Genomic DNA, 20,960 nt, shown 5'->3' on the forward strand with positions numbered 1-20,960 from the left:
ATGACTCCAGTTTTGCTCAGGGTTTTGAAAATGTTCACGGCTGGAGTACCATGGTTAGGTTGACCTAACTCCTGGTGCAGACACAGCTAGGTTGATGGACAAATTCTTCCATCAACCTAGTTACCACTGCTCAGAGAGGTGGCATAACTACATCGACGGAAAAACCACTACAGCACTATAGCAGGGTAGCTGCAGCTGTAGTGTAGACATGCCCTTCAACTCTAAGCTTTTTGGGAAGTGGACACACTTCTTCTATAGGATTGTCGATATATGAAAGCAAGGAGATGTCCACCTGGATTGTTGCCATTTTTCCTCCCACCCTACATGAATGTACTGAACCCGGTACAGGTCTCTCTCCTTTTTCCTTCCTGGGAAAGACAGAAGTAGAATTTTCTCTCAGTAGTAATCCAACAATTATTGAGAAACCTCTTCTGGATTGTTTGGCCTGTTATCTTTGAATTACACATTCTTGTGTATTTCCGACTCCCAGGAGAGAAAAATACATAGGTACAGCTCGGCAAATAACTGATTTTTCAGTTTGTTGGCAATTTTGAGAAGTCAAAAAAACCCCAAACAAATAAAATGTCCAGTTGAACTAACCATTTTGTTTTGATTGGTCATTTTATAAGGGTTTTGAATTTTTAAAATAAAATTAATGGATATTTCAAAATAAAAAATACATTTCAGATTGGAAAGTTGAAGTGCTTGCTTTTGAAAATGTCAAAAAGTGTTGGTTATTGTGGAATTTTTTAATTATGAACCATTCTGATAAGAATTCGCAAAATATCTGTGTCTTACTGAATCTGCATTGTTCACTGAAACAAAGCCTTGGTCAAAAAAAAAAAAATTCTGCCCTTGTCTACTCCAAGTACTGTTCCACTTCAGTACCAGTGAGAGCTATCATTTGCCTCTGGTGCAGTCATCCTTCTCTCTCTTTCCTCAGTCCCTCTGATCACTATATGGCATGGCATGGTTAGCTACAGCACTTAAACTTCAGTTTATAGACTTTTGATTTGTTCCATAGAGAAGACTTCTAAAATAACTAACTATGCTCCCTGCTGAGTTAAGGCTGGAAAGAACAACAGTGGTCCAAAGCTCACGCACAAGTTTGAAAGTCTCCTCAACGATCACTCTTAGTTTTATCAAGAGCAGACAAATTGAGATCTGTATCAAATATGGCTCAAATGAAAGTAACTAGCAAAATAGACAGGCAAAGGCAGTTAGACAGAGCCAAACTTAGAAGCAATGCAAGTCAGACTCCCTCACTTTGGTAAATAGGTGGAATGTACATATCAGGAGAGACCAAGACAGAAGCTATGAGTTATGCCTATCTAGACTCCTCCTAGAGTCACACCTGAATGGGGGCCATAGGCTTTATTGGACAAATATTGGAATGCTGATCATCTTTGACATTGACTCCATCAGGTATTGCAAGTCGTGAACATGTCTCAGGATTTTACTCTATATTTGCTGTGTGCTTTGGCAAATAACCTTTGAGTTTCATATTTTTTGTCATCATCTGACTAACAAAAATAGCAACAGACCCATACTAGCGTCTTTCAGTTATCTCAAAAGAAGAAAACCCTCTGCACCTGGATCATGTTCCACAGTATTAAGATTCACATGGGTTATGTATGGAATCAATACCAGTGACATGTCCGCACAAATACTAAGTGAGAAAGAACATGCTTCTCAGCCCTCCATCTCCAATTTAGCCACTGCTATCAGTTTACATAGCAATTACTCAAAGTATATTAGTTACACTGAATAGCAGCAAGTGAATTATGAAATAGTCTGCAGTGTAAACACAAAAAGGTGGAGACTAGTTTTGCTGCAATCCATTTCCCCCCTGTGTATTTCAACAACAAAAATTAATAGACCTTCAAATCAAATTTCATTGTAATTTAAATACATTATATAGTCTATAAATGATCATTAAAAACAAGACTTGATTTGATTTAGTCTTAAAATTTTGTGTTTTTTTACTTTTAATGAATTCTCTGGGTTTCCTGCTAGGCATAACACTGACTGAAAACTCAAGAAATGCACTGGATGCAATGAGATCCGGAGTATAAATGTCTTTCATTAGGCAACAAATCAGACTTTAAACAGGAAATGTTTATTGACTTTATAGTCACTCCATAAAATGTTTACATGACTAGAAGAGAAACAGGAACTCTGAACAATTCAGACTGGATATTAGTTTAAAATAGAAAGCTGGATTCAGTATAGAATAAGTGTCCACTTGAACTTGAGAGAGACAAGATAGGCGAGATAATATACCTTATTAGACCAACTTCTGCTGGCAAAAGAGAAAAGCTCTCTCAAAAGTTTGTCTCTTTCATGAACGGAAGTTGGTCCAATAAAAGCTATCACGTCACCTACCTTGTCTCTTTCTTATCTTGGGACCAACATAGCTACACCACCACTGTAACCAACAATTGTTCTTGAACATTTGGAAATTTGAACCTGGATGCTACAACATAAAGCTGGAAAGAACTAGAAGAATCTAGTTCTCAAGCTCAAGGAGATTAACCATGGGAGGGTTTTGCTTTCACTGATCAGAAAATCAACGTGTGTATGGGTTAAAACTATATTGATTTTAAATATAGCACAGTAATAATAGTACATTACCTCAGTAAGACATATCACAACTGCTTTACATTATGAAGGTGTACTGTTTAATTAAAAGGTGTTTGTTAAATAGGTGCAATTGTATGTGTGCACATGCCTATTGATTTAAATCTGGCTTATTTTGGTTTAGTTTGAGTTGATACGTTTATAGGCGCAAACTTAACTGAGCTAAGAGAATCCACACACAAATTATTTTAAACGAGTGCAATTTTAAGTGAAACAGGTGCAACTTCTGTGTTCAGACAAGCCCTATAGAGTGACTTGCCCATGACCCCCTCAATGGTACAGCTGGTAACAGAATCCAACTCTCTTGACTCCCAATCCAGTGCCTTATCCAACAGGCCAGTGGTTCTCAAACTTTTTTTTCCCCCCCCCCGCAGATCACTTGAAAATTGCTGAGGGTCTCGGTGGACCACTTAATGATCTTTCCAAATGTTGTTTGTACCGTTAGCTAACTATTGTAAAGCGCTTTGGATAAAAGCTCTATATAAAAACACAACTTAATAAACATTTTTTGTTCTACAAATAAAAGCGCACAACTCGTATTTTAATATCAGTAGTCTTACCTTTCTAATGTGATGGATGTTCCCTCTCCCCCCTGCTGCGGCAGCCCTCAACCTGGGGCTGAGGGGGGGGGGTGTCTCTCCCTCTCTCCTCCACCACGGCAGCCCCCGAGCTGGGACTGGGAAGTGGGGGGGGGGGAGGAAATCTCTCCCTCTCTCCTCCACCACGGCAGCTGGGGCTGGGAAGTTGGGGGGGGGGGAATCTCTCCCTCTCTCCTCCACCACGGCAGCCCCCGAGCTGGGGCTGGGAAGTGGGGGGGTTATCTCCCTGGCCACAGCAGCCACAGAGCAGAGGCTGGGAAGGTGAGGGGGGGGGGGGGTTGGTGTCTCCCTGGCAGCCTCAGCCTTAGCGCTGGGGAAAATCACCTTTTTCTCTGGCCACTGCTGCCCTGCATGTCCCATTTTCGCCCTATCCCCTCTTCTCATCCCCCTGCCCCCTCCCACCAACCCCCTATTCCCCCCAAGGCCACCACCACACCTTACATGTGTCTCTTCTCCAGGGTCCAGGCATCTAATCAGTGGAGCCACACCTGCACAGCTCCACTCATTAGGTGGGTGGCCCTTCATTGTCTCATGTGCGGCTGTCCAGGCACACACCTCAGAAGGAACTATCCACAGACCACCTGAACAGAGCTCACGGACCACTGGTGGTCCATGGACCACAGTTTGAGAACCTCTGCCATAGACAACCTTGCCTTGCCAAGATCAACAAGTTACATTTTACCTTAACTCAAAGTCAGCTCAGCGTACAATATACTGGTGTTGAAAGATTTAACATGTTCTCTAAAGTCTTAACATTTGCCAATTTTAGGTAACAAAGATACCCAAAGAGTTTAGTACTATCCAAGAACTAAAATAAAGTGAGCTGTAGCTCACGAAAGCTTATGCTCAAATACATTTGTTAGTCTCCAAGGTGCCACAAGTCCTTCTTTTCTTTTTGTGGATACAGGCTAACACGGCTGCTACTCTGAAACATCTCAGTTTATGACACCAGAACCTGCAGAAATAGTGTGCTGATCCAAACCCTGTAAAACACATGTACAGTGGTAAGCATCCACCAAAGTTCAAAAAGATGCAAGGACAACAAAAGGCCGAGGGTCAGATCCTCAGCTGGAATAAGTCAGTGTAGCTCCACTGAAGTCAAAACCCTGTAGCTTTCAGTTACCTTATTGAACTGAATAGAGCTGAAATGACTTATTCTCAGCTGAGAATCTGGCCATGAAACTACCTCCTAGTCTCTGCTCCTAAAAATTAGAACCTCAAAAAACCTGCTAAACATGGAGTGCAAAAGCAAGTGTGATTAGATACAGGGATTTTCATCAACTGAAAGCTGTAGGATTGTATTTCACTTTGAAGTATCAGTGGAACTATATCCTTTCCACAGCACTCTAGAATTCAGCTAGATTAAGATGGCCATCAAATGCAGGAGGAGGGCAGCCTCATTCTCTGCCCATTTATGCTGGCTTTATAAATGCATAACTCAAGGAAATTACTTCTGGTTTGCATAGGTGTAAGCAAGAAAAGACTCATGTCCCTAGGTTAGAGATGGACAATAGGGAAATATCACCACCAATTGCCTTTTTCTCCCCCCCACCCCCTTCTTTAAAAGCAAACAAACAAAAAAACCCACCAAACAAAAACACACACAATAGTTTGGTTAAGGGATTGGTTTTTTAAAAAAACCTCTGCAGAATACAAGAACTGGAACAGGACGAATAACCATTTTTTTTGGTTTCCCGTTCCAAAAAACACACAAAAATTCACCTCAACTTTGTCAAAATAAAATTTTTTTCCTACCCAAAATGAGAGATTTCATTTCAGTTTTGCCCATTCATAAAGGTTTTTATTTTTATGTTAAGTGAAAGGAAATTTCAAAAACAGAAAGTTGTTTCAAACCAAAATACTGGTCTCAAAATGTCAAAATGAAATGTTTTGACTTCTTTGGATTTTCTTTATACATCCTCCCCTCCATCCAAGACGCAAACAATTCACAAAGCATTTCTGTATTGCCAAATCTGCAATTTTCACCCAGCACTAGTAAGAACATTATAAGGGATGGTGGAGAGTTAGTTACAATAGGTTTGACAAGATACTATAAATAAATACACGGATGAATCTTTCATTGTTGCCCTTTTCTGATGTGAGTGGCTAGTCAAACTTCAGGGCCCTGAGGATATTCCAGTTGGGAGTCCAAATTGATGGAGTCTGGTATTTTCTTTGATGCAATCTTGTTTATTTACAAGGGATGTACAATGTTCTGCTTCTCTGAACACAGAAGGAACCAGAAATGAAAGAAAAGTTTGTTAGCCATGCAGCAACATGTTAGGATATAGATATTCAGGCCTGCCTGTAAAGGTCTATACTCTAAAAATTTAGGTGTATTCTTATCACTTAGCTAATTATAGAGGTATAAAAGAAAGAATCAAAATCACTGTCTGCCGGTGTAAGGGCCTTCTCTTACTGTGACAGCCTGAGGCCCTGTGCTTAGGCTAAGATCTCTGGCTAAGCAGCAGAGGCAGCCGTAAGCTGGGAAGCGACCAGTCACATCCTCACATTCCTAACTAGTCACATTGAAATAAGGCAATCTGGGGCTGTTAGAAAGGTGATCTGATCTATCGCCTCCAGAGAAAGAGAAGAGCCTAGAGGATGTAAAAGGAAGTTTAGTTTGATAGTTTTCTGTTCGGTAAGAACTCACTTATCAATAGACACAGCTGGGAAACCCTTATGTCTTTATAGATGTAGTTGTGAAATCCTCACTTCTGTATTATTTTGTCATTATAGTTCCCACTTTGCTATTATTTATTTGCATGGTCTCTGGTTCTGTGATTGTTTCTGTCTGCTGTATAATTAATTTTGCTGGGTGTAAACTAATTAAGGTGGCGGGATATAATTGGTTAAATAATCATGTTACAATATAAAAAGAAAAAAGAAAAGGAGTGCTTGTGGCACCTTAGAGACTAACCAGTTTATTTGAGCATGAGCTTTCGTGAGCTACAGCTCACTTCATCGGATGCATCCGATGAAGTGAGCTGTAGCTCACGAAAGCTCATGCTCAAATAAACTGGTTAGTCTCTAAGGTGCCACAAGCACTCCTTTTCTTTTTTCTTTTTACGAATACAGACTAACACGGCTGTTACTCTGAAACCTGTCATGTTACAATATGTTAGGATTGGTTAGTTAAATTTCAGGAAAATGATTGGTTAAGGTATAGCTAAGCAGAACTCAAGTTTTACTATATAGTCTGCAGTCAATCAGGAAGGGTAGGGGGGGAATGGGAACAGGGAATGGGGGGGACATTGGAATCATGTTTTGCTAAGGGGGGAATGGGAACAGGGACACCAGGTAAGGCTCTGTGGTGTCAGGGCTGGGAAGGGGAACACTAAGGAAGGAAACTGGAATAATGCTTGCTGGAAGTTCACCCCAACAAACATCAAATTGCTTGCACCTTTGGACTTTAGGTTTCAGAGTAACAGCCGTGTTAGTCTGTATTCGCAAAAAGAAAAGGAGTACTTGTAGCACCTTAGAGACTCACCACTGTGTCCTGTAACCCTGAGTGCCTTAAGGTGCTCTACGGCTGTAGCTCCCTACCTGAATGCTCCCAGCCACCATACAAGCATGCACCGTGCATTGAGCAGGCCTGGTTCAGCAACTCTTTCTCCAGCAGCCTGCTTGTTACACAGTCTCACAGGTCAGGTGACCCCCCAACACGCTCCAGTCCTGAATTTCCCGAAAGCCCTCTGCCCTGAGATGTCCAACCCTCTCCTGGCATGTTCAGAGGAGTAATAAGGTTGGTTGCTCCTTTAAAGAAAGGAAAGGACAGCAGCTTGTTGCTTTAACTGGACTTAATAATCACTTCATGTCAAACACAGTGCTGGGTTGATTTAGACTAAAAGTAAAACAAGGGTACTGAATGAAAGAGAGAGGTTTTAAGTAGGTTCAAGTAGAAGGGATAAAAGTCAGAAATGGTTACAAGTAAAATACTTTTTCTAGCATCTAAGACTTAACAAGCTACAGCCTTGGTTGAAGGTAGATTTCTTACCAATCTCTTTCTCCCCAGCCATGGCTGACTTTCTGCCAGTCAGGACCTTCCACAGAGGCATAAGGTGCTGGTTTCCCTCGTCTCTCTCGGTAAAGATCTTTGCCTAAGCAGATTTTTTTTCCATTTATATTTGGTTCCTAGAGACTTCAAACACCCTTCGGTGAATACCCCATCTTTCTCAGCTTGTAAAAGCTCTGGCCCTTTGAATCTGTACAGTGATTAAGGTTGCCAGGAGTCTGGTTTTTGACTGGAATGCCCAACTGAAAAGGGACCCTGGCAGTTCTGGTCAGCACCACTGACTGGGCAGTGACCACTGCCACTGGTTGGCAGTGCAGTGGGGCTAACGCAGACTCCCTACCTGTCCTGGCTCCGCAGAGCTCCCTGGAAGCAGCCGGCATGTCCCTGTGGCCCCTAGGCACAGGAGCAGTCCGCACGCTGCTCCTGCCTTGAGCACCGGCTCTACAGCTCCCATTGGCCAGGACTGCGGCCAATGGGAGCTGTGGGGGCGGCGCCTGTGGGCATAGGCAGTGTGCACTATGCAAAGCCTCCTGGTTCCTCCACTTAGGGACCTAGGTGCCGGACATGGCAGCCACTTCCAGGAGCAGCACAAAGCCAGGGAAGGCAGGGAGCCTACCCTAGCCTCACCGCCTGGGAGCCACCTGAGGTAAGTGCCCCCAAGTGGAGCCCAAACCCCAACCTCCTGCCCCAGGTCTAAATCTCCTCCCCAACCCAAACTCCCTCCCAGACCCTGGACGCCCTGTCCCAGATCATAACCCTCTGCTGCACTCAAACACCCTCTCAGAGCCTGCACTCCCTCCGCACCCCAACCCCCTGCCCCAGCCCTGAGCCCCCTCCTGGGGCCCACACCCCCTACTGCACCCCAACCACCTTCCCAGCCCAGAGCCCCCTTCTGCACCCTGAACCCCTTATTTCTTGCCCCATCCCAGAGCCCGCACCCCCAGCTGGAGTCCTCACCCCCTCCTGCATCCCAACCCTCTGTCCCAGCGCAGTGAGAGTGAGTGAAAGTGGGTGAGAGCAAGTGATGGAGGGAGGGGGTCTGGAGTGAGTGGAGGAGGGGCCTCAGAGAAGGGGCAGGGCATTAGGGAAAGGGCAAGGCAAGGGTGTTCCATTTTATGTAATTAGAAAGTTGGCAACCCTAATCAATAATGGATGCTAAGATGGCTTCTTCTCTATCCTTATATTGTTTCAAACTCACTGTTTTGTCCCCAAGCTCAGGATGACCTCATGCTGTTCTTCCTTTCCTGTGGATGTTCCATCCCCCTGCTGATTCATATGTAAATAGGGCTTCCATTGTTTTTGGCCATACCTTGTTTAGTTTCAGTGGCGACAGGTAGATAGCTGCCTTCCCTTCTGTCTGGGAGAAAACCCGTTTCTCCCTTTGTTTGGTCACAGACTTTAAAGCATAATATCAGAAGTATTCATAAATTCCTCATATAGCGTTAATTCATACATATCACAATGGTAATAATCATCAGTGTGTCATTAGCTTTCATAAGACCTTACTGTATTATAAAAGGGTAAGGAGTAATATTGTACACAATAAATTGATTCAAATTACTTATCATTTGAGCTTCAGACCCCTGCAGGATGTTTCCCGCCCCCCCGACACTCACTAGGTTGATGACTTTATTTACCCTTTATGTAAATGTGCCTTCAGAGGCTCTGCCTAGGGTTGCCAACTTTCTAATCACACAAAACCAAACATCCCTGCCCCACCCCTTATCCAAGGCCCCACCTCTTGCTCACTCCACCCTCCCTCCCTCTCTCCCTTGCTCTCCCCCACCCTCACTCACTTTCACTGGGCTAGGGAAGGGGTTTGGGGTGTGGGAGGGGGTCAGGGCTCCAGTTGAGGTGTGCAGGCTCTGGGGTGGGGCTGGGGATGAGGGGTTTGGGATGCAGGCGGGGGCTCAGGGCTGAATCAGGGGTGTGGGAGGGGATGCAGGCTCCAGGAGGGAGTTTGGCTGCGGGAGGGGACTCCGGGCTGGGGCAGGTGGTTGGGGTGCGGGAGGCGGTGTGGGGTCCCAGCGGCACTTACTGAGGATCCCAGGAAGCAGCCACCAGGTCCCTGTGGCCCCCTGGTGCAGGAGCAGCCAGGGAGGCTCCATGAGCTGCCCTCATGCCTCGCCAATGGGAGCTGCAAAGCCGGCACTTGGGTGCAGGCAATGTGTGGAGCCTCCCCAGGGGCCACAAGGACCTGGAGGCCACTTCCAGGAGCTGCATGGAGCCAGGGCAGGTAGGGAGCCTGTCTTAGCCCCGGACCCCACTGCACCGACGACCGGAGTTTTAACGGCCCGGTCGGAAGCGCTGACCAGAGCTGCCAGGGTCACTTTTTGACTGGGCATTCTGGTCAAAAAAACGGATGCCTGGCAACCCTCGCTTTGCCTGAGGACAAGCAAATACACATTCCTTTGTCTAGGGATGACTGGGATCATGCCTTGTTTGCCAAACACATTTTAAGACCACAGTGCTAGTGTAACCCATGTGCCTAATAAAGAGATCTCTCTTTAAGAAACCTGCCATTGGAGAGAGGTAGGAGTGAGTGGTGTCCGAGTCACTGTTGCTAGGCAGATTTAGCACTCCACATCCCGAAGCTTCGGGAATTCTGATTTAATTGTATGCTTTGAATGTAGTTTTGATTTTACCCAAAACTGTTCTACTTACATTGTCTCAGCTAGTCTGAGTCACCAACTCTTCTTTAAATGTAGTAATGGGGAACAAGTCGTTTCTAGTTTGCTAGTCTCGGTTTAGTATTTTCTTGTAACAGGGTTTTCTTTAAATCGGTACGCAGAATGGAGCGGTGGGTTAATCAGTTCGCTGGCTGGCTGGCAGTGATTTTGGCAGAGGAAGAGTCTGCCTGGATCCAGCTGAAGATCCCTACAAGCCAGTGGAGGGGAGATGTTGTTTTAGACTCAGCAGACTGTATAGATTTGGTGATCAAAGACTCTAATGGAGACTTAGGTGAACTCAACCCGAGTTTTTGGCAACTCTCAGTTTCTTCTCACTGTTTTTGTGGGGACTGAACTGTTCAGATTTTCATTTGTTTTCTTTATTTATGTTGACGTATAACTGTGAAGATAATGTCTGTGGATTATAAAATAGCCATGTCATGCTGTAAAAAATTAGATTGTTTCTTTATCGTAAGATTTTATAAAAGTTATTTAATTCTGGCTCTCCAGCTACTTTCCTCTGAGAGTTGGGTTTTTTTTAGGCACTGGAGAAGGGCAGTGAAGTAAACTCTAGCCCACCAAAAGGTTACACTAGCATAGATCCATAGCTTTGTACATACATCCCACAAGAAGATCAACGATCAGTGAGTTATTGGTTTTGTAGTGATATATTATATGCCACCTTTTGGTTATATATCAATGACAACAGTGCATTAGATGTGGCATGTCAGGCTGGCAAGAGTTGCTGACACAGAGTAGCTGAACCCCCAAAGGGCCTCTGTGTCACAATCAGACACTATGAAAATGCTCTGTAGAAATAGGGATATGAGGCTGGTTAGGAGGTACTCTGGGAACAGATGGGGAAGGCTGGAGATGGATGGACACATATGCACATTTCCTATTTGTGTTACAGTCACCATGTCAATTATGTTATTAATCTAACCATTGCTCCAACAGTGCCAAAAGTCGTAACATACCCATGTCAGCATTTGTCTCGTTAAATACACTCATTTGGTGTAATCCAGTGCAGATTTGTGTTTCACTTTATTAATTTTTAATTGCAAATTGTTAAATAAGTGTTCCTATAGTTAAACAGAGATAAAACCAATGTGTGACATCTGGAAGCATTGGTCTTAATAACATCTCTTTATGGGAACAGTGATGCAATATTTGTTTGTTCTGGGAATGTATTCTCATTAGTTCCAAATGCCCTGTATTTCAAAAGCTGCCCAGAGATCTGAAGACAGAGAAAAATTATTCAAGCTCCATTAGCTCTTGCTGGAAGATGTTGCAAGTACCGTATATAACTTTCTTTCTGAGGGTCTGTCTACACTGCAGGTAGGCATGACTGCAGCACACGTAGAGGTATCTAAGCTAGCTTTGATCTAACAATGGTAGTGAAACTGTGGCAGCATGAGCTGTGTAAGCCCACCCAGGACCCTGGGTACGTACTCAAACAGCTAGCCTATGTTGCCCTGGCTTCACGGCTATTATCTGAGCTAGCTACAGCACAGATATCTTGGGTATGTCTACACACCTCTGATTGCAGTCTTGACATACCCTAAAAGAAGCCTCACACCAAGAGGCGCCAATCTAAAGCTCTGACATATGTCTAACACAATGCCACAAGAATTACGCGATAGAATTGCAACAGCACTTCTCCCCCACACATCTCACTAGTCAAGAGAATATGGTTCAACACTCCACCCCCAAAACATCTTCCTACCACTCAGAAATCAGCTACGCTCAACAGCTTCAGAGCGCCACAGATGCCCACTCAAACAGAAGGCCTTTGCAGTGTGCCCAGAAGGTCAGTAGATCTGGGCTATTTTAGGCTAACAGAGATGGAGCATTCCAAAGGGGCCACTTCGAATGCTCCTCCAGCAGTCCCTTGCCCTTTTTAGAAGAAGATCCAGCTGAAATGCCCCCACGATCTTAACTGCAGGAGGAGGACACAGGAAGAAATATGGTCTTTCAGGTAAGCAAGTCCAGGTCATTTAGGGCTTGCCAAGAGTGAAAAATAGCAGTGTAAACCCAGTGCCCAATTAACAGCCATGCAGATCCAGGTACAAGGGCCTAATGTACCTATGGCAAAAGGCTCTTACCAAGCAGGTTGCCATGGTCTACACTAGTGTTGGTTTCCAAATGGATTTAGTATGTAACCCCACATGAGCGCAATGCAGTTGTCCAACAGAGAGGTGACAAAAGGTAGCATGGTACCATGCTCCGCATCCAAAAGGAAAGGCCACGACCACCTGACATGATGCAGATGAAGAAAACGGAACAGCAATCTTAGACATGCTACTATTTGCTCATCGAGAAGCAGCTGGGGATGCAAGCAGAGCCCCATGTTAGACCTTGCTCACAAATGTGAGCTCTACTCCTACAAAGTGGATGAGATACCCAGAGTTAACTCAGCCCTAGCTAACTCCTCCACTTACCTGCCCCATAACCCATCGTCACCACGTCAGTCATCCAGGAGTGAGCTTCAGCCAGCTCGCTCTCATCCATTCCTTTGTCAAGCCCAGTCACTGAGAAATGCCTTGCAATGCACTGTGCAAATCCAATGACAGAGCTATAAAGCTGGATGCCATCAGCAAACGGGACACCCTTTGGCTCACATCGCCTCACTAAGGGCTCAATCCTGCCAGGTGCCAGGCATTCTGTTCCTGCCCAGCAAAGCACTTTAAGTGCAGCTTAACTTCATGCACAAGAATAGCCCCCTTGACATCAATGGGGCTAGTCATATGTTGGAAGTTAATTGAGCATGGTGGGGAGAAAGTGAATAAGGAACTGTTATTTATCCCTTCGCATAACACAAGAACCAGGGGTCACCCAATGAAATTAATAGGCAGCTGGTTTAAGACAAGCATCAGGAAGTACTTCTTCACACAACGCACAGTCAAGCTTTGAAACTTGTTGCCAGGGGATGTTGTGAAGGCCAAAAAGTATAACTGGGTTCAAAGAAGAATTAGATAAGTTCATGGAGGATAGCCATTGATTGACCTATTAGCCAAGATGGGCAGGGACGCAACCCCATGCTCTGGATGTCCCTAAGCCTCTGACTGCTAGAAGCTGGGACTGGGCGACAGGGGACGGATCACTTGATAATTGCCCTGTTCTGTTCCCTCCCTCTGAAGTATCTGGCATTGGCCACTATCAGAGGACAGGATATTGGGGTTGGAGGACCATTGGTCTGACCCAGCATGGCCGCTCTTATATTTAAGAGCCCACATGCTTTGCTGGAGAAGAACAGAGTACCTGGCACCTGGCAGGATCAAGCCTTAATTGTCCCTAGGAGGCTAATGGAACAAGAGTGGGGAGAAAGGTTTCAGAGTAACAGCCGTGTTAGTCTGTATTCGCAAAAAGAAAAGGAGTACTTGTGGCACCTTAGAGACTAACCAATTTATTTGAGCATGAGCTTTCGTGAGATACAGCTCACTTCGCTGTAGCTCACGAAAGCTTATGCTCAAATAAATTGGTTAGTCTCTAAGGTGCCACAAGTCCTCCTTTTCTTAGTGGGGAGAAAAGATCCTTGTGGACCCCACATAAAATAACTCTCAGTGCAGGACAGAAAATGGCCAATACTCTCCCCTGGAACCTCTGTGAGAGAGCTGACTGAAGGCTCTAAAGTGCAATTGTGTCCACTCCTACCGAGAACTGGGGTGTCAGTACCACCTCGTAAACCACGGGTCTTTGGCATGAGGCTGACCTATTCTGCCTCTCCTGGAGCACAGAATGCATGTCTCAGACACCCAAAGCTAGCCATTCTAACATAGAGAACTACATAGTGCCCTCACAATCCCACCTCCTGTAAGTATATTGACTTTATCAAAGATGGTTAAATATGAGAGCTTTGCCTCCCTGTAACAAGTGATAATCCATCCTTAACCTATTACACTGAAACTAGATAGTCCAGGAGCTTTCCAAACAGTAGGTACTACATTATCTACTGTAGTCAGTAAGTGAGGTGGATTAGGTAGCAAAATGTCAGCCTAATTCATAAACTCCTTGCTCTTGAACAGTCTATAAACACAATCATTTGCATGTACTTTTTGTGGCATAAGACACTGTCCATTATCAAGATAAAACAGGTAAGGAGTTTTTAAAAATGACTTAACATTGTAGAACTGGTAGAATGTTTAAAATATAGATTTCAGAGTGGTAGCCATGTTAGTCTGCATCACCAAAAACAACGAGGAGTCCAGAAGGACGACTCGTTTTTTAAACCATAGAGTTTACTTTTCTGTGCTGACTTCTGATATGGTGCTCTGCTTGGACAGCGCAACTGGCGTGGTCAGTTTCACTTTCTGGTTCTAATAAATTAACAGGATTGAATGAGGTTTAGCAAGCTTCGGAAAATGGCACAGAGCATCTTCTTCAGCCAGGTTTTCATACTAAGGAGAAGCCACAAGCAGAACATTGCACCTACTAAATCCAGGAGGTAGCAGTTTGACAGTGGAATTATATTTTCATCAGTTGCTGGTTTTGGGGATGCAAGGTGCCTTTATAGCACACCGGGTGCCATAAGAGAATACAAATAAGTACCACATTTGTCACATCCAGGTTTCCAGCACTATTGCGGGATATTTAAATCCCTCCCCATTTTCCCTTTCCCTTTTCTGAATGCTAGAAAATTTTAAACAAGAAGTCAACTTTCTTTTCATGATAAGTTTTGTAAAAAACATCATATTTGAAACTTAAATGATCAACTTAAATAAAGAAACCACCTTTGTTACAAGATTACAATAACTGAAAGATTACAGAAAAATAGCTTTTTCCTATTTTACTTTCTCCATTTGACAGTATTGCGTATCAAATGACAATCACACACCTCTGAGTGGATATTTGATGCAGCAAAGGAAAGAATCAATTAAAAAAAAAAAATCTAGGAAACAACTTTAAACCACAACATCAGCAGAAGAACTATGAGGAAAAGGGAGCATCAGACCCAAAGTACATCTCCCATGAGGCAATATGCCACATTAGGGGAAAACACAGTTTAATGTTGAACTGATGAAAAACAAAATGTTTCACATCAGTTCAATCAACCAAAATATTTCAACTCAGATCAAGCTCACCTGAAACAAGATGTTTTGATTTTCTCCCAATAGAAAAATCTACAATTTTTGGCAACAAATCTAATTTTCTAGAGGATAAATTTTTATTTTGTGGAAATTGATTTTCTTGTTGAAAAGTCGTTTGGATGGAAAATACCCAACCAACTCTCATAAGAATATGCAGCACTTATGGGTGTGACACTAAGCATACTACAGACTACACATACCAAGGACATTGGCTTTATAGTAAAAGTGTACTTCAAAAAGGAGGAAGCCTAGAAATGAACCCAAAGCCAACAGCTCTGTGTTGGAGTCTTTCCATTGGCTTCAATAGGCTTTGGATCAGATCCTAGAAGAACAGAAATGAATATACTGGCGTCAAGATATGTTATGTAACAGGAGCGACTGTGTTGGGTGTGATAAAGTCTTAACTACCACTTATTTGGGAAGACATCCATGCCTCTGCCACATGGAAGTATTGTGGTCATCCTAATCTTATGGTAATTTGCATTCATTCTCCTCTCTATACAAACACAAGAGAAATGTAATAACATATCTGTATGAGTAACAAGCGCAATCAATTTATTTAATTAAAGCCAAAGTCTGAGTGATGTGTATAACACAAGGCACAGAGAGTGTAATTGGCAAAAGTCAAGCAGTTAAAAAAGGACCCACTTAGAATGCCTTTGTGGGAAGCCAAAAGATCAGAGAGGAGTTGTAGGGGTGGCAAGGACTCACATCTAGGAAACACCATAGCACCAGCAAGGTTCAGAAGAGCAATTTACTCTTAAGAGACCTGGCCACATTTCCAAGCAAGATCCACATCTAAAAGGATCTTTATGATGTCTAGTTCTGCACGGTAGAGCATTTTTCTTGTAAATTTTAAATTAAAGCCACAGATCTCAGCTGGTATGAATCAACTTTGCTCCAACTGACTTCACGAGACTATGAAAAGCAAGTGCGGGGGATACATTTTGTGTCCAGAGAGTTGCAGAAGAGCTGTAGCTGAACAAGATGGGATCTCAATAAAAGCCCCTGCACTATTCTGTGAAATCAGGTGGCCAATCAGCCTTCAGAGAGAACACACATACCGATGTTTGGCTGGTATAGCAAGAAAGGACGGTCTAATGGTTAGGACATGAGCCTGGGACATGGGAAACTTTGATTTGAGTCCCTGCACCCCCACAGATATCCTGTGTGATTTGAGCAAGTCACTGAGTTTCTGTGTCAGTTCCCCATCTGCAAATCAGGGGTAACAGCATTGCCCTACGTGAGAGGTGTTGTGAGGATACGTACATTAAAGATTTTGAAGTGCTCAGATACTATGGGCTGCATGAGTTCCTGAGACAGACTGATATTGTAGATTCTTATGGCATTAAGGAAGATGTATAATTACTTTGCACAGTACATACAGTAAGGTATCATCCCCCTTTTAGCCTGTTTCACATACCACGTGCTGGGTAATGACATGGGAACATTCCAGGGATCTGGAGGTGGAAGCAGTGGCAAGCCAAAGATTCTAAAAGCTGAACCAGAAAAAGGGTGGGTATATTACATGTACATGGACGATGAAGAATACACAACTATTTACTGAGAGTAACCGTTTTCTTATGCTGTATCCACCAGGCTACAGTTCTTAGCAGGAGACAGAGAGTGAGGAGTTGTCAGGAAAGTTGCGGATTGCTTTGAGACAGTTCTCCCAGATGCATTAGAAGGACTGTAAAATCTGGCACAGAAGGAACAATCCGTCAGAAAAGTTACTGCAGCTTAAACAGGAAACCCTTCTTGCTGAGGACTGTCATAGCCATAGTTTGCAAAAAGTGCACTTCTTGATTCATGCAATGTAGTTTTGATTAGAGTACATTCCTAAGGTCTTGTATCTGGTGTTGCTTTGTCTTTTTCTTCTTTTCATTACAGCAGGTATATTGCCCTGTAAATCACGGTATTGGTACCAGGAATAAAAACAAACTTAGGAATTTTTAACTTATCCATATTTGTTTAGTTCAGTTTTTCCACTTTTAGCTCCAACTCGCAAAAATAAATTAACATTAGCGTCGAGTGGTTCCTTGTTAGTTACTAGAGAAGATCAATGCATTTCTCAATTCCATTTTGTATTAATTTAAAAGTTAATTATAGACACTACGGACTGCTGATTTGCAGTCTTAAGGGGTCTAGTTTCAGCGTATATCTGTAGCTCCCATTGACAAGTTACACATATGCAAATAGCAAGAAGACATGTTGCACAACAGCTTGTTTGGATGGATCACCAGGGCTCAGGCCATGTCTACAGGTCTCGTTTACGGTGGCACAGCTGCACCAATGCCAGCTTAACTACTGTAGCCCCCGCGAGCCGCAGGAGCTCTGTCAGCGGGAGAAGCTCGCCTGCCAGCATAGTGCTGTCCACCCCAGCGCTTATGTTGCTGTAATTTATGCTGCTCACGGGGGTGATTTCTTCACACCCTGAGCAATGTAAGCTGTAGTGTAGACGTAGCCTCAGTTATTTAAATTAGATTTTTGTGACTTGTAGAATTAAGCGTCACTTTCAAAGGAAAATTTCAAATTATTCTTTGATTTGTAGTTCTGTATCACTAGGCTAGGATAAATATTTTAACCAGACGGACATTCGCCACATTCAAACTGCCTCTAGTCTGATTTGAGATGTGTAGGGGATATCTGGGGTCTCTTGCTCAAGTTCTGGGTGAACTTACTTTTTCCTTTTAAAAAATTATTATAAAGCTTAAAAGGATGAAACTCAAGTGCCTGTTACACCAGGGTATAGATTTTATCCAAAAAAACAAAAACAAAACAAAAACAAAACAAAACAAAACAAACCAATCATGCTTGGAAGAGGGCAGCCTGGGCATCTTATCTTTCTCTTGGCTTAATCATTTCATTTGAACATGCTATCCTAGCAAGAGAACAGTCACATGGTATAAACTATTTTAATGGTTATATGTTTTCTTGCATACACCCTAAACATTTCTTTGGGATACACCCTGCTGACTTGGAACAAAGGATAGCACCCGTATAACCCCTAACAATCCCAGGCAATTCATTCAAAAGTCTCCTGATGATGGGCAAATCAGCATAGTTCAAGTCCGTCACTCCTGAAGACCTGGGTTCAAGTAAGGGCTTTAAGGTTAAGTGAAAATAAACTTGGTCATCTTGTAGTGGCAGAAAAGCTTTCTAGCCCAAACAGTGGAACTAAATTTGGTACCAGTGTCAGTCTGCTTAAGAGAAGCCCAGGATTAGAATATGATAGTGCAACTCACTTCTAATTTGATACAGTGGAAAGTGGCATAGTCAACCTGGTACAAGAGGAATACTAAGTGGTAGTACCGCTGAAAAGGATCTGGGGGTAATAGTGGATCATAAATTAAATACGAGTCAACAAGGTGATGCGGTTGCAAAAAATGCCAATATCCTTCTGGGTGTATTTACAGGATTGTTGTGTGTAAGACACAGGGGGGTGGGGTAATTGTCCTGCTGTACTTGGCACTTGTGAGGCCTCAGCTGGAGAACTGTGTCCAATTCTGGGCACCAGGCTATAACAAAGATGTAGATAAAGTGGACAGGGTCCTGAGGAGAACAACAAAAATAATAAAAGGTTTAGAAAACCCAACCTCTGAGAAAAGGTTTTTAAAAAATGAGTATGTTTAGTCTTGAGAAGAGACAACTGAGCGGGGGACCTGAGAATGGTCTTCAGATACATTAAGGGCTCTTATAAAAAGGAATGAAGATCAGTTGTTCTCAATCTCCACTGAAGGTAGGACAAAATGTAATGGGCTTCATTAGCACAGGGAGATTTAGGTTAGACATTAAGAAAAACTTTCTAAAAATAAGGGTAGTTAAGTTCTGGAAGAGGCTTCCAAGGGAGGTTGTGGAACCCCATCACTGGAGGCTTTTAAGAACACTGTCAAGGATGATTTAGGTTTACTTGGTCCTGGTTCAGCATAAGGGGCTGGACTTGATGACCTCTCAAGGTCCCGTCCAGTCCTACTGTTCTATAATTCTATGTTTGTAACACTAACTTTGTATTAAGGAACTATTTACAGAGGTGCTGCAGCTAGCATTCCAGCCACGTGCATGCAGACTGGCTTCCTGGTGCTCTCGCCGAACTCTTCTCTCCTGCAAGCAACCTATGCGCCTCCCTCCAAGTTCCATGCAGTCTGCTACAACCCCTGTTCCATATTCAACTTCCCCATGGTGTGACTTTGTCCTCCAGGCCCTCCTCCACCTTCTCCCTGCCTACCCCTCATTTTGTATGACCACCCAAAAAGCTTCTTCACTTCCCTTGTCAACAGTGCAATGACACAGAGAGCAACCCACACCTCCTCACTCACTGTGGCTCCTTGCTGGTTGGGAGCAACAAAAATGCAGGAAGAGAGGCAGCCCAGTTGCCCACAATCCCGCTAGCATCCCCCAGCAGCTGGAAGCAGGGACTGAAGGGGAATCTCACAGTCTGCTTCCAGCCACCTTGGAGACAAGAGATCCCAGGGAAGGGCTATGGCGGGGGTGGGGAGGGTGGCAGGAATAAGTGTATGAAAGATGCACCTTCAAGATTTACAAGTCACCACAATAGAACCAGTATCTTGTGACCCAGTTCCCTCCATGATAAGCCTCTATTACTCAGTCCTTGAGCCCTTTCTAAGGAAATTAGGCCAACATTACCTGCGTGTATGTGGGTGGCAGGAAAGACTCCTGGCCCAGTTCCCCTCAGCAATAAGCTGGTAGCCTCTGATGCTTTTGCCCCATTTCCCCACTCAGCAAGGCGGGAAATGAGGCCCTAAGTAGCTAAAGCCCCAGCTTGGAATTAAGCTAAGTCTACCCCATCACACCCAGTTACTTTTCATGCTCCTACTTCAGACCAGCTGCACCCCCTTTTCTGTGATGGGGGCTCATTTTACAACATACCAATTTGCCATAACAGATCAGACCAGTAATCCATCCAATCCTTTACCCTGTATCTGACAGCAGACAAGACCAGATGAATCAGAGGGTGGTGCAAGCAAGTCTGTGGTAGATAATTATGGAATAACTTGCCCATAGGGGAAGTTTCTTCCCAGCACCCATCAATTAGTAGTCAGCTTCTGCCCTCAAAAATGAAGGTTCTACATGCCTTTGTTTTTTTTAAAAAGTATCCTCTCTAATATAATTTGTGGTTCTCTCTTTGCTCTTAAAGCATTCCACTATGTAATCTACTAAACTGTTGTCCTAACTGATGCCACCTGGCCCCAAGGTCCACAGGTCCGTTAAGCAAAAGCTATTTCCTCTGATCAGTTTAAGATGGGCTGCCTTTGAATTTCACTGAGTGACTCCTGTTGTCATTACTGTGTACACATCTACCATGTTGCCTTTCTAACTAAACAGCCTTTTTCTTTTCAAAAAGAAAAGGAGTACTTGTGGCACCTTAGAGATGCTCTTTATACTGAAGTCCCTCACTAACTAACTCTAGTCTTTTGGTCATCTGCCTCTGAATCTGAGGGGGGCAAGGGAAGGCAACCTGAACAGACCACAACATTCCAAGTGGAGATAAGCCACCAGTTTATAAACTAGCATCACACTATTTTCAGTTTTAGTCTCTATCGCCCTCCATCTACCACCTATTAGTTTGTTTTCTTTTTCTGACCACCCATTTTTGCACATGAACCAGAAGCTTTCACTGTGGTGTCTTTAACAACTCCCTGCTCTTTGAGTAGCTGCAGTTAATTGAGAAGCCAGCAAAACATATGAGCAATTCAGTTCTTACCTTCTTCTATGGAGAGGAGATTTCCCTCACTCTCAGATCTCTTTGACTCAGCTTTCATCTTTTAAGAGGACAGGATACAGCAGAAGGACCAAAGCTGCCTTTTCCTCCCTCCTCTGATCCTTAGACTTGTGGGAAATGAGGTGGGAAGGGAGTGTTCCCACCTATAAACACCCCTGCAATGATCCTCAGAAGGTCAACCTGTCTCTGTTTTTGGGTGAGAGGAAGGTC

The sequence above is a fragment of the Natator depressus genome, chromosome 4 (assembly GCF_965152275.1).
Source record: "Natator depressus isolate rNatDep1 chromosome 4, rNatDep2.hap1, whole genome shotgun sequence".
NCBI classification, from domain to species: Eukaryota; Metazoa; Chordata; order Testudines; family Cheloniidae; genus Natator; species Natator depressus.